This window comes from Mesoplodon bidens, assembly GCF_964165515.1.
Source record: "Mesoplodon bidens genome assembly, chromosome: 3".
Taxonomy (NCBI): domain Eukaryota; kingdom Metazoa; phylum Chordata; class Mammalia; order Artiodactyla; family Ziphiidae; genus Mesoplodon; species Mesoplodon bidens.
In genome coordinates this window covers 177,245,035-177,259,023 of record NC_138178.1, presented here as the reverse complement: position 1 = coordinate 177,259,023, position 13,989 = coordinate 177,245,035, and the positions used below count along the sequence as shown (strand labels likewise).

Sequence of the window (13,989 nt, the reverse complement as noted above, 5' to 3'; positions counted from 1 at the left end):
GTGGCACAGAAAAATAAGATGGAGGGAAGAACACGGAGGTCTTTACCTAGCAAAGATTGGTAGCAGAAAATCACATTTGAGATGTTTTTCCAGGAGGTATCTGAGCTGATCCAGTGGGAAACTCTGGCGGCCAGCCAGACCCATCTCTCCACACAAGCCCTGATGAGCACCAGGCACGGGGAAGGTCCTGATGTAGAGGGCAGGAGTGAGGAGAAGCAAGCAGAGAGTCTCTAACGAGTCTGTAGAAAACAACCCAAGTTGTATTCAGGGAGATATTCAGTGCTATGATCTGAATGTCTGTATCCCCCCAAATTCATACGTTGAAACCTAGCCCCTAATGTGATGGCATCTGGAGGTAGGGCTTCTGGGAAGGCCATGAGGGTGGAGCCCTCATGAATGGGATTAGTGCTCTTATAAAAAAGACCCCAGAAACCTCCCTCACCCTTTCCCCCAAGGAGACACCATCTATGAAACAAAAGCAGGCTCTCACCAGACACTGAATCTCCTGTCACCATGACCCTGGACTTCCTAGCCTTCAGAACTATGAGAAATAAATTCCTGTTGTTTATAAGCCACCCAGTTTATGGTATGTTGTTAGAGCAGCCTGAATGGACTAAGACATTCAGTATCCTGGAACCCAAGATTACAGTGTGTTGTGGGTGAAACGATACAAGTGTCAAAACTTAAAAAATTAAATGAATGAGCCATCAATCCCACTCCTGGGTATATACCCAAGAAAATTGAAAACATGTTTATGTAAAAACTTACACATGAATGGTCCAAAAAATAAAATGCTGGACAAATGTAAAACTTGTACACAAATATTTTGGCATTAATCATAATACTAAAAATGTGGGAATAACCCAAATGTCCATCAACGAATGAATGGATAAACAAAGTGGGGTATATCTAGACAGTGGAATATTATTTGGCAATAAAAAGGAACGAGATACTGATACAACGTAGCTAGCCGTGCGCTGACTTAAGGAAGCCAGACACAGAAGGCCACGTGTTGCACAATTCCATTTATATCAAGTGTCCATGGAGACGGAAAGTAGATTAGTAGTTGCCAAAGGGACAGGAGTATGGGGAGTAACAGCTAACGGGTACAGGATTTCTTTTTGGGGTGATGAAAATGTTCTGGAATCAGATGGTTGCAAAACCCTGTGCATTTTTTCATACATGAATCATATCTCAGTAAAATACAACCAGAATTTTTTTTAATTAAATGATACAGATCAAAGAAAAACACAATACCCCACTTTGGGACCTAATCTATCAAGGAGTCACAGAAAGCTTCATTTCTCAATCTTTTTATCCTATGCTCCCCTTTTGATAAACAAAAATCTCAAGCTCTTCTCAAGGTATTTAAAAATGTCTAAATACACAATACGTTACCTATTGCAACTAAAAAGGTAATCTATGGTAATATTAGAAGTAAAAATATACACTTTTTGGTTCTGAAATTTCAGAACAAAAATTATACAGTGTAGAGTCAAAGGGAAATACAATTCGAGAATTTCCAGGGGATGGTTCATTTTTGTTTTGGTGGGGGCAGGAGAGGGTAAGCAGGGAGGTATGTCACTCCCCCAGTTTATATAACAAAGTTAAGGTTCATATTTGAGCAAAATCCAAAAAGGTCTCCTGCAGGGTCTCAATCTTGTTCAAACCATGACATTTTGGATAAAAATGCAAATGTCACACCCCTTCGTGGTTTGTATTACAATAGTGAGTTTGTTTTCTAAATATAATGCCATATTATAATAATAAATATATTTTATCCAGCTCTACATGGCCTGCCCTTACCCACTGAGAATCACTATAATCTACTCGAGGGAGGATGTGCTCTATCAGGTACCTCCTGACCAGAAAGTTCATCTCTGGGCTATGAACTGACAGAGACAACCGAGAGATACAACTCCGGAGCCTGCCAAGGGAAACTACCGACTGCATCATTTTCTGCCAGAACCATGGTATCTCCTCTGATCTACTCTAACTTTATCTAATCCTTTTATTTCCTCTTCTAAACTTGGGTCACAAGAATGAACTCGAATGAACAAATCCTGCTGGTCTAAAAATCAGAAAAATCTATAAAGTGAAATGTTTTAAAATTTAAGACTCCATAATTACAGTACCTATTCTGAATTTGTTTCCATCCTAAAACTATAAACCACTGGATAAAACAAAAGCTTGTATTTGCCTCTTGGGTGAGTCTACTGTAGATGCCCTTGCAGAATTAGAAATAAAGGCAGTCAGAACTCCGGGTACTTTTCCCCACAGCCCTGCTCAGGAAGTTGAGGCTGAGTGTGGTTCTGTTTTGCACTGGGCCACCTCTGCGTACAGAGATCCTCTAACTCTATGATAACCTAACCACACCACCTGTGGAAAGAACTTTACAAGAAGGCCAGATCCCCCACCAGCTGGTGAAGTGCCTACCTCTCCCCGAGCAGCGCTCCAGGCCAGGGCCAGGAGTGCACTGAGGTCTTTTAATCTGCTGTGGGACCACAGGTCCATCTCTCCGCATACAAATTTTAAGTATGAGAAGCTATAGGGAAGGGTACTACATGAAAATATGGGAGAACATGCGTTTTCCTGAAACAAGGGTGAGTGAGCCCAAATGATGCAGATGTCTCTATTACAAGTCCTTGGTTGAACAAGCAAAAAGGAAAAACAACTTCATCAGACGTGACTAAGAGAATACATAAGAGGGTGGTATGGGTGACTGGGGCAAAAGAATATAAAGTATTCATTATGTGGTTTAAAAAAAAAACATTTTTATTTCAAAATGAAAAATGTCAGCAGATTAACATAATACCATAAGACTAAGTTCACGTACTTAAATGCTAATCAATAACACATACATAAAATAATTTTCTTTCCTAAAGAAAGGAAATTAAAATTTTTTTAAATGAGTTCTCAGGAGAAAGGAAATGGAAAAAGAGAAAGAGGCAACTCACACCTTTACATCTTTCTGTATCATGAGTTTTCCTTAATGAGCATACATTTTTAATAATTTAAAAACAGAGAGGGGGACTTCCCTGGTGGTCCAGTGGCTAAGACTCTGTGCTCCCAATGCAGTGGGCCTGGGTTCAATCCTTGGTCAGGGAACTAGATCCCACGTGCCGCAACTAAAGATCCCTCACACCACAATGAAGATCTGGTATGCCGCAACTAAGACCCGGCACAGCCAAATAAGTAAATAAATATAAAAAATAGAAATAAAAACAGAGAAGACAACAGAAAGCAGGAACCATAAAAGAAAAATACTGATAAAGTGGACTTCATCAAAATTTAAAACTACTAATTATTAAAAGGCACAGCCAAAAAAGTTAAGCCCCAGATTGGGAAAAAATATTTCCAACATATGGCAAAAGACATGTACCCAAATACATAAAGAACTCCTACAATCAAGAACAAAAAGACAGGCTTCCCTGGTGGCGCAGTGGTTGAGAGTCCGCCTGCCGATGCAGGGGACACGGGTTCGTGCCCCGGTCTGGGAAGATCCCACATGCCGCAGAGCGGCTAGGCCCGTGAGCCATGGCCACCGGGCCTCTGCGTCCGGAGCCTGTGCTCCGCAACGGGAGAGGCCACGACAGTGAGAGGCCCGCGTACCGCAAAAAAAAAAAAAAAAAAAAACAAGAAACAAAAAACCTTTAAAAAAAAAAAAGAAAAAAGAGTTGAGGTAACTGGGATATTTTAGAACCAAGGAAATAATTTCTACTTTACACAGGCACTTAGCTTAAATTGTTTGTTCTAGTGATATTCACTTATATCTGCTTTATTAAGTATCAACAACATACCAAGCATATTTAAAAGCATAGATTGAGATTGCTTTCATCTGCCTCCAAAAATTAGTTAAAAATAAAAACATAATTCATTTTTGATCTAAGCGTATGTTAACCAAGCAGGCTACAGGGCAGAATGACACAAGGGTACCTCGGGAGAAAAAAATGCAGGTCATCTCTGAATTAGCCCTCCAGTCTTGGAAAGCAATATTCTCAGGAAAAGTTTAAAAGGTCACAAATAGCCCTCCAGAACCAAATCCAATAGACTTTTCTGTCCAAATCTTTCCTTACCTCTTAGCCAATTTGATACTGCCCTCCTCCTCTTCCCTATGTCCCAGGGCTTTCCTACCCTTAGGGCCACTCCGCAATCTCTAGCAAGTGTCGGAAGCTCTCAAGTCTTTATCTCCAGCCTAAATCTTGTCTTGAGCTCCAGACCTGAATCTCCAACTGACCACTAATCCACTTGGCCGCCCCACGAGCGTGGATTTAACCTCCCCAAACCCAAACTCACCCAAACTCACCGTCTCCTCCTCCCATTTTCCCCATCGTGGTGGGTGTCACCTGCCAGTGAGTCACCCAAGATAGAGACAAGGAAGTGACTCTAGATGTATTCCTTCACATTATGTGCCAAGCACTGACACTGAATACACCAGATAAAAATCCCCACCCTGCCCTTGTGGAGACTGAATGTTAAGTGGAGGAGACAGATAAACTATATAAGAAAATAATTAAGTAGGGAATTCCCTGGCAGTCCAGTGGTTAGGACTCCAAGCTCTCACTGCCGAAGGCCTGGGTTCCATCCCTGGTGGGGGAACTAAAATCCCACAATCCTCGAAATGTGGCCAAAAAAAAAAGAAAATATAATATTGTACAGATAGTGAGAAGTGGTAAGGAGTGTGGGGAAGTGAGGACACACTGATATCCCGAAGAGCAGGCTCGGAATGCGCCTGGGCGTGCTTGAATGAGGGCAAGCGTCGGAAGACAAGGGGGCGAAGACGGGCTGGGTGCTTACAGGACACTGGTGAGAACTCCAGCAGAGGAGTGACATGATCCCACTTCGGTTTCAGCAGCTGGCTTGGGTTTGAAAACTGCCTATAGTCTCCTTCTGCCTACAGCCCCACCCTTCCCCCACTCCACTCAGGCCCCAAGTCAGGACCACCCTAACCCATCAATCCCTCTCTAATTCATCTGTTCCTCTGTGCCTACTGCCCTGCCCCAACTCAGAAGCTCCGCCCTCCCTAGACACACCTTTCCTGATCTCATCCTTCATTCTCACCCAGTCCCAATCTGCAGCACTGCCACTCCCAGGCCCACCCCACTTTTCTTCACGTCTCCCAGCCAGAATCACCTCGTCAGAGCACTCAGCACAGCGTTCAATCGAATCTGTGGTACCAGACTGTGAGCTCCTCCAGGACACAGCACATGGCACAGCACCTGCCATTCAGCTGGTTCTCGACAGACGTTTTAAGGCCTTGGTTTCACATCTTCACAGGCTAACCAGTTTTATCCTATACCACGAGGCTGACACTGAAAACGTCCCTGTACCTTTGATCAGTACTTTTGTACTGACCACTTCTTTGTCAATAAAGTTCTGGTTTATTATCATATGTCACTTAGGTTTCCAGGTTATACGAATCCTACATTTTATGTAACTTCTGACTCTTCCACTTCTAGTTTCCTTTTTGTACAATTGTATTTTGAAATAGTTTACAGCCCTACATGGAAAGCTACACATTGACTTACCTATCTTTCAACATTATGAAACATGCTTAAGGTATAATTTTTTAGAAGAATATATAATTTAAGTAACTGCAGCTGAGTTTTTACTTACTCTGCAATATTAAGGACACTATGTGCCTCTCCCCAGTGGCATTTCCTCCCTCCTCCTTGCATTCCCACGCATGTCTTTCTTCCTTTATTATGTACTGTCTACAGTACTGTTAGAAGACACTGCCAAGCTAGGTGAACCTGCAAGGCTGCCGTGAGGTTACCACCCTAGGTCCTCCACGCCCCTCAGTGACAACGGGGCTGCCAGGCTCCACTGCAACATGAGGCTGCATTCTTAGATGACGTGGAGAAACTGGCTCTTAAGAGAGGGTCCTCCCCCGCCACATATAATCCCACACAATCTGAAACTTTTAGTATTTAATATCACTGTACTCCTAGAGGTACTTAGAAAACAGAACAATGAATCAAATTTCCCACCTTAACTAAGGCTTGTTTCCAGTCCCTAAAAGAGGGTCATCCTAAATAAGAATATGAGATTTAAGGAGGCTGTTCCAATTTCTAATGCAACTATTCACCGAACTATTCCAACGTATTCTGAGATAATGATTCTGATCAGTGGCTTAGTCATGCTCTACAAAAAAAGCCTTTGCACTTAACTAATGCAAAGGCTCAAAGAACCAACGGCCCCTTCACACAGCAGGTTAAATGGTGTATCACAAATTTTCTGCTCTCACACTTCTAAAGAACATCATTTTTTCAAGTTCTCCTTAACAAACGCTTAATATATAAACTCTGAATGTGCTGTTTAACAAAACAGTAAAAAGCAGCAACAGTACAAAATCTCTAACACCAAATTGCCTGGATCTACAAACCTTAAGTTATAAAACCATCCAATTCACCAGGCATTCACCTTTTTAATGTTTTATTTTAAATTTTTAAGGAAAGAGGTGCAGCAAATTTGACAACCGAGTAGGTATTCCAGGACCGGAATGCTACAAGTTTAGTGGGAGCAACTCCAGCCTAGGCGAACACTGAGGATGAGGCGTTTCGGGTCTGGCCGTTAGAGGAAAGGGGCCGCGAGGCAGGCGGGGTCCAGCCGGACTCTCGGGAAGCAGCCCGCACGCTTCCGACCCGCCGACCGCCCGCGAGCATGACAGGCGCGCCCGCCCTGGGCGGTGCCGCGGGAGAGGGCGGGGGCCGGAAGGAAAGGGAAGGACTCGGACAAAGCGAGCCGGGCCGGCCGCCCCCTCCCCGCGCGCCGCGTCCTCCCTCCCGTCCCCCGCCGCGCGGCTCCCGGGGCCACAGCTGTTCCCAGGGCGGCCGCCCCCGCCCGCAGCGGGGCCGAGCCTGCGACGCGGGGCCGGGCGGGGGGCCGGGCGGGGCCGGAGCCAGATGGGCACGCGGAGGGAACCCGAACCTGAAGGGGCCGTGACGGGGATGGGCCGGGGTCCTGGGTCCTGGGCGGCAGCCGGAGCCGGGGGAGAAAGGGGACAGACCTGCTGGAGGTCCGAGGGCCGGAGAGGGGCCGGGAGGGGCCGGGGGCGGGAAGGGACACGGATGCGGCCGGAGGACCCGGGCCCGCCGCCGACTCACCGTGCTGCTCCCGCGGGGCCGCGCGCTCGCGCTGTCAGCACCGGGAGGCCGCGGGCGCGTGCGCCGAGCGGGACCGCCGGGGCTATCGCCTCGGCCGCCTCAGGTGCGGCGCCGCGGTCACAAGCGAGGGGCGCCGGCGCGGCCGCCCCGCAGCATGCTCGGCCGCCCACGCGCGCTGTGCCCCGCGGCTCCTCCTCGCAGCCGCCGCCCAGCCGGCTCCGACTCCGCTGCTCCCGCCGCCGAAAATGGCGTCTCCGCGTCCCTCCCCCGGCTCGGCGTTCCCGCCCCACAATGCCGCGCGCCACCGTGACGTCACCCTGCCCCGCCGCCTGTGGGCGGGGCGGCCCGGGAACCAAGGGCCCGGCGGAGCGGGCCTCCTGGACCCAGATGCGTTCCCAGGCTGGCTGCCGTGGGCCACACTGGGGGCGGAGAAGGGCGGCTCCCCCCCCTCCGTGGGCGGCCCCGCGCGGGCAGGGCCAGAAGGTGGCCTGAGGAGGGCGCTGGCCCAGCGCTGCCGGTCAGCACCGCGTCCGGCCCCTTCCCTCGCGGGCGCGGCCGTCTCCTGCTCTCATGTATCAGGAATAATATTTATTCACATAATATTTATGTGCTCGTTTAAATCTTTCCAGAACCCACTAGGGGGGCTTTCACCAGCGCCTCCAAAGGAAAGGGTCCTGAGGCGCTAGCCTAAGCCAGGAGGCCTTTCTCCAGGACAATCTGGAGTCTTCGGTGGAGACCCTGACCCCCCCAGTCCCCACGCCTTGCCTATCTCGTTCCCTCGCCCCTGGGCCATCGGATCTTCAAGGATCAGAGTCCAAGGGCACTTTCCAAGCCCTCCCCTCAGCCACAAAGGCATCGCAGGAACCGCACCTCAGGCTCATAAGCAGGGTGGGATGCTTAACCTCTACTGCCTGGCAAGAGCAGAGGTGCTGTCGCCCCCCCACCCACGGGCAGCCATCACCAGGGCACACCCCTGGGCGCAGTGCCACGACCTCCAGCCCAACCCAAAGGGCAGTACTTCCAGGTCAGAGAGTGCTCCTGGGCCCCATCCTGCTGCATCGGGGCTCTGCAGGCCTGACTCAGCAGCCAGCTGCGAGGATGCCTGCTGATTCAGTGGGCAAGGCTCAGCTTTCTTCGCCTGCCACCAGTTTGGGAGACCCACCCCCCGCCAGGTGTCTGCGAATGCCCCAAGTGGCATTACTAACCAGGAGGGGTTCCTGTGCCAGTCCCCCCCACACTCGCTTTTAAACTGCTGTGTTTTTCAGATGCTACCACCCCAGCACCAGCAGCCGTTTTAACCCTGAGATGACCCAGTCATCTGGGAAATAAATGCTCCTAGATTTTCAGAGGGTGGTCCAGTTACTTTGCTTTCATTTGTAAATGCAAAGTTGAGCTAAAAGTGGGGAAGATCCTTGGTGACACAGCAATTACTGGGCAGAGAGAGAGAGAGAGAGAGAGAGAGGCAGTTAATCAGAGTCAAACAACCCCTCCATATTCCGTTAGTGATTGGGCCGCACTGCAGCTTGGATGTCACCTGCTCCCCAGCAACCACCTTGGGGCTGAGCATGGCAGGCAGCTGTAACTGAAGTGCTCTGGAGAGGGGAGGAGTGGGCTGAGCTCTGGGCTCGGTGACTGTTCCTTCCACTCACTCATCACGCCAGCAAGTGAGGAACCTGAGACGCTTATGCCCTCTTCCGATGGGTGGCCAAGATTCTACCCCTTTGCTATTGCTTTAGTCCATCCCCTCTGCTGCCGCTCTGTTCAGGCTCTATTATCTTGGTCTTTTATTCTCTCAACAAATATCTGTTGAACTGCCATGGCCACCATGATAAAAGCCAGGATGCACTGGTAAACAGGATAGATAAGATGCCTGCTCTTTCTGGTGCAGTGCTCGGCGGAGAATTGAAGTAAGACGCGACAGGCAGAGGCAAGGTGGTGGGGTGAGAGCTGAGACCGAAATAATAGGACGCAGCCAACCGCAAAGCCGGCGGGGATGGTGGGGGGACGCGCCAGGCAAAGGTCCTCAGGCAGCAATGAATCTGAAGTGATGAGGGGAACAGAGAAAAGGCCGATCATCGACCACAATCAGGGACCCTCCTGGAAGCACTGCGATGCACCATCATTCTCAGGGCGGCGGGATGGAGCGCCCGTCCTCACCCGGGGTCTCACGCTGCGACTAACAAGCGGCCGTCCTCCCTGAGAACCCCTGAGGAGCCTCAGCCTCTTTCAATCCTCTGAATCTCATTGTAACTCCCAAGAGAAGCACTGCTCTCTCGTTTTACAGATGTTGCAGCTGAGGTCCTGCTAGTTCCAAGGTTTGCTTGCTGCTTCCCGAAGAGGGGTTAACTCGGCTTTAGGAATCAGATGGAAGCCCCTGGGCCTCTCTGTGCAGGCCTCTCTGTGCAGGCACTGGCGGAGCCAGGAGTTGATGCCTTTGTGGTGGGGAACCCTCATCAGGGCTACTCCGGGGCCGCAAATTCATTCGTTATCTGTCCTTCCCCAGAAACCTAGAGGCAGCAAACACGCTTGCACATTCCTGTAGCCAACAGCCTGCTGGGCCAACCAGGGTCCTGGAGGGGTGGGGCTGTGCCTGGGGGGCAGCAGGGATCTTTGGCCAGAGCTGGGCCCTTCACCCAACCCCTTAGGGCAGGACTAGGGGTTCCTCCCACAGACAGGAGAGACATGAGCGGCCTCCCTCCTCACTCCCATGTATGTCTCTTCCATTTGGAAAGGCAGCGCACGTGGCTTGAGCCGCCGCCTCCTCGTTCTCTCTGCCTGTCCCTGTCTCTCCATCCTCCTGCCGTGCTCTCTGCCCTCATCTATTTCTATCTGCTTCCCACCTTTCACTCCCCTGTTCCAAAACCTGAGAAATCAACAGGCAGCCTATAGGCTGAAACAGAGGTTAGGGCTGCAGTACAGCCTACAGGGCCCAGATGAAGCTGTGACTGAGGTCCCTGGTCGAGGAACAGCGGAAACATCCACAAGCCAACCTCCTGCGGTTCGCAGGCACCAGGGCATAGGAGATAAGCTAGGAGGGTGGCCCACGCTCATTCCATTACCAATATTTATTGAGAACCAATACTGTCTGGTGCGAGGCTGGGCAATGGGAGAATGAGGGGCCCCTGCACAGGTGAGCCCAGGACAGGAGCGGAGACAGGAGGCTGGGCCAGGTGCGGCAGGGATCAGGAGACCCCATGCAAGAGGGACATTCACTTGGCAGGTGGGAAGGACCCAGCAGATGACGGTCCCAGGGGAGGAAGTGCCGGAAGGAAAGCCCAGTGCCCAACAAACCACACAATCCTCTGTCTCCAATGGAGAATGGGGCGGGATGTCACCATGGTTATAAAGCAACCATCTTTTTACTGTAAATGTCTGTGGATGTCTGTGTCCAGGCACAGCCCTTTGGGGGAGACTGGGATCTGGGGATTTCCCTTTGATCCTGAGAGGTCTGCATTCGGGGAGCGGGGGCCGGCCCCAGTCTGTGAGTGCCTGAGAGGGAGGGCAGGCAGGGAGAAGGAAGGGAAGGAAGCCTGCTTGCTCATGGCAGTGGGGAGGGGCCAGGAAGCGGTACTTGGGTGGCGTCCTCAGTCCGGAGGGGCAACCCATCTGATCAGCCCAGGCCAGAGAGGGGCCTGCGCACCCGCAGAGGGACAGGGAGGGGGGAGGGTAAACACAGGCTCTACGGCCAGGACCCCCCAATTCCCTGCTGGCCCCATTGCGCGCCCCGCACCTCATCCAGCGCCCACAGCCCGCACTCCTCTCTCGGGTCCACACCCCTCCCCGCCCCCTGCCCTAGCCTGGGCGTCACACTCAGCCTGGGCCCCGCCCCACAGTCTGGGCACAGAGGAGCCTGGGCATCATCGGGTCTTCTCCAGGCTCGGGAACAAGTGGCCAGCGCAACCGCTGGGAGGGGCAGCCTGGCATCCAGACCTGGGCCGGGACTGGTCTCAGCGGCCTGCCTTGCTCTCCGCGGCAGGTCACACCCTCTCTGGTCTCTGGCTTCGATTCTGAAAATGTCATTTATCAGATTTCCAGGTGCTTTTCCTTTAAAGAGCTCGAGCTGTTAGCATTAATTAAGCTCCAGGAAGTGCTCCCTCAGAGAAACGGGAAACAGCAGCACCTTGGGTGGGGAGGAGGTGGGCGAGGGAGGGGTAGCTGGAGGGAGAAGCCCTGCCCCCTCCTTCAGCCTCCCTCATACACATTTCTTTTTTCTGATTCAGAGGAATTGAAGCCTGGGTCCTGCTGGGGAATTTTGACCCCGCAGGAGTGCCCAGGGCCCCCAGCATTCCTGAATGCTGAATGGAGTTCATTATTTGCTTGTTTTTTAGGGAAAACTTACACAACGTAAAATGCACGCATCTTAAGGAGACCATCTGATGGGTTCTGATAAATGCTCATACCTGCGTAACTGAAAGCCCCATCAGTAAATGGAAAGCTCCCATCGCCCCACAAAATTCCCTCATGTGCCTTGTCAGGCAATCCCCCAACCATTGTTGTATGTTGTTGTTTCCTTTGGTTTTACTGTAGATTAGTTTTGCATGTTCTAGCATTTTACATAAATGGAACCATATAGGAGCTACCTTTTTGTGTGGCACCTTTCACACAACTAGTAGATTTGCACTCCTCCGTGTTGTTGCATGTTTGTTTGCCCCTGTTGATGGGAACTTAGGCTGCTTCCATTTAGGTTAGCATGAATAAAGCCGATCTAAACTTTCTCATACAAATCTTTGGGGAACCTATATTTTCATTTCTCCAGTGAATACCTAGGAATGGAACCGCTAGGCTATAGGGCAGGGGTATGTTTAGTTTCATAAGAAACTTCCAGACCTGTTTCCTACGTGACTGACTATTTTACACCCCACTAGTGTTGTATGAGCATTCCACACAGGGCGATTTGCCACACCAGAATCCTTGAAGAGACGGTCTGGAACAAAGGACAGCCAGTACCTCCCAGCAGGTACCACCGGGGGTGCCACACTTGGATTACGGGGGAGGGTGGTGCTGGCTGAGCAGAGGCGGCTGCTGGACAGCATCAAGCCTCCTGCAGGGAAGGGACAGCGTTCCTCAGTGACAGCCCCGCCGCCAGGTGCAAAGTCCCGTCACAAGACACCTGTAGGCCAATGATTCTGCCGTTCAAAAGGTAATGATTAAAAACACTGGAGGGGCTTCCCTGGTGGCGCAGTGGTTGGGAGTCCGCCTGCCGATGCAGGGGACGCGGGTTCGTGCCCCGGTCCGGGAGGATCCCACATGCCGCGGAGCGGCTGGGCCCGTGAGCCATGGCCGCTGAGCCTGCACGTCCGGAGCCTGCGCGTCCGGAGCCTGTGCTCCGCAACGGGAGAGGCCACAACAGTGAGAGGCCCGCGTACCGCAAAAAAAAAAACACTGGAATATGCGCTCCAAATGTGCAGGAATTGGAGGTGTGGTGAACAGTGAGGAGGGGACACCAGCTGTCATCTCTGGGGAGAAGGCAGGTAAGGGGTAGGGCAGGTGGCCTTAGGACCGCCCCCCCCCCCACAGAGCCAGCTTACAGTTTCCAAAGATGGCAGCATTGGTATGTCCCTCCCATTCTTCTTACAAAGTGACTTTGACACTCCTCCCAAGAAAAGGGGGAGTCTCTGCCCCCTCCCTTTGAATCTGGGCAGGCTTGTGGTACAGTGGAAGTGACACTGTGTGACACTACGAGCAGCTAGGTCTTAAGAGATGATTCTGCCTCTACCCGGCTCTCCTGGGAAGCTCCCTCTTGGCACCCGGCCGCCATGCTGCTGGGAGGCCCAAGCAGCCTCGTGGGGAGACCACGCAGAGAAGCCTGTGTAGACAGTCAGCTGACAGCCAGCATCACCGTCAGACATGTGCCAGCCCCCAGCCCTGGTGTCACCCCAGCCTCTGAGACATGGAGGAGCACAGAAGAGCCACCCTGGATGTGCCCAGGCCAGACCTTTGACCCGCCCTTGACCCCATGAGCACAGGACACTCTGTTGTGCCACTGAGCTTTGAGGTGGTTTATTCCCTGACGTTATGTCGGTTCCCCCAACGTGGCCCCATTCCTCTAGTGCTCATGGCCCTTCGGGAGGTCCTGACACCTGGGGACGGAGGGGCACAAATTACGAGTGCAGCCCCCGCAGGACCCTCCCTCCCCAGAGCTGAGGTGAGGTCATCCTCACTGCACACCCATCCTGATACGCATGCAGCAAGAGGCTGGCACGGAAAGCGTTAAAGGAGGAGGGAAGGAGGGAAAGAGGAGAAACTGAGTTCAGTCCTGAACTGTGGCCTGTGAGGGGCCACACTCTCCTGCAATCAGGAGAGCAGGACCCAGCCCCGCTCCACTCCTGCGCCGGCTCAGTCTATCCACCTGTAACGTGGGCGTAATCACGCTGCCCATCTGGCCCCAGAACCTTGTGAGGAGCTGGTGGGTGAGAAAGGGGCTCAGGAGTGCCAGTCCCATGTTTCACCCCAATCCCTGGGGGACAGCTGACCGACGGCAGAGCCTGGGGGCATCTCCACCCCCAGGGGAAGGGGCTCAGCCAGAGTCTCCCACGGCGACCACACCCCGGGGCGAGATCCCTCTGCTCCTCTCTCCTTCTGGGGGGCGTCTACAGCAGTGCCCAGAGCCTGAAGGGCTGCAGGAGGTTCCAAGGCCTGGGCTGCTGTCCCGGCTGGCCTGTGCCCCCAGCCCCCAAGGTCACAGGTGGATTCACGGCCTCCACTGACCATGTCGTGTTCTCTCGCCTCCCTGCCCCTGTCCGCTTGTCTCCACATTCTATGGCCCAGTGCAATTGGCCTCCTCCAGGCAGTCCTCCAGTCCTTCTCTCTCCCAGGGACTCTGCTGCTTCAGCTCTGCACTCCCCACGCAGGAGTGCCCTGGAGGCAGGTCGCCAGGGCCTTC

At 52.1% G+C, this 13,989-nt stretch overlaps 1 protein-coding gene across 23 annotated transcripts in view; it reads right to left on the bottom strand.

Annotated features, from left to right (window-relative positions):
* KLC1 (kinesin light chain 1) overlaps positions 1 to 7,378 on the bottom strand; it is a 55,929-nt gene extending 48,551 nt beyond the window's left edge. For 10 of the 23 annotated variants that reach the window (XR_014015249.1, XM_081226937.1, XM_081226924.1 and 7 more), the window contains exon 1: positions 47 to 68. The gene's annotated coding sequence lies outside the window, so the exon portion shown is untranslated. Of the gene's footprint in view, positions 1 to 46; positions 127 to 7,106 lie in introns of those variants that run through there. The other 13 variants (XM_081226935.1, XM_081226938.1, XM_081226919.1 and 10 more) reach the window with 6 other exon arrangements.
* Positions 7,379 to 13,989: the final 6,611 nt, after the last annotated feature.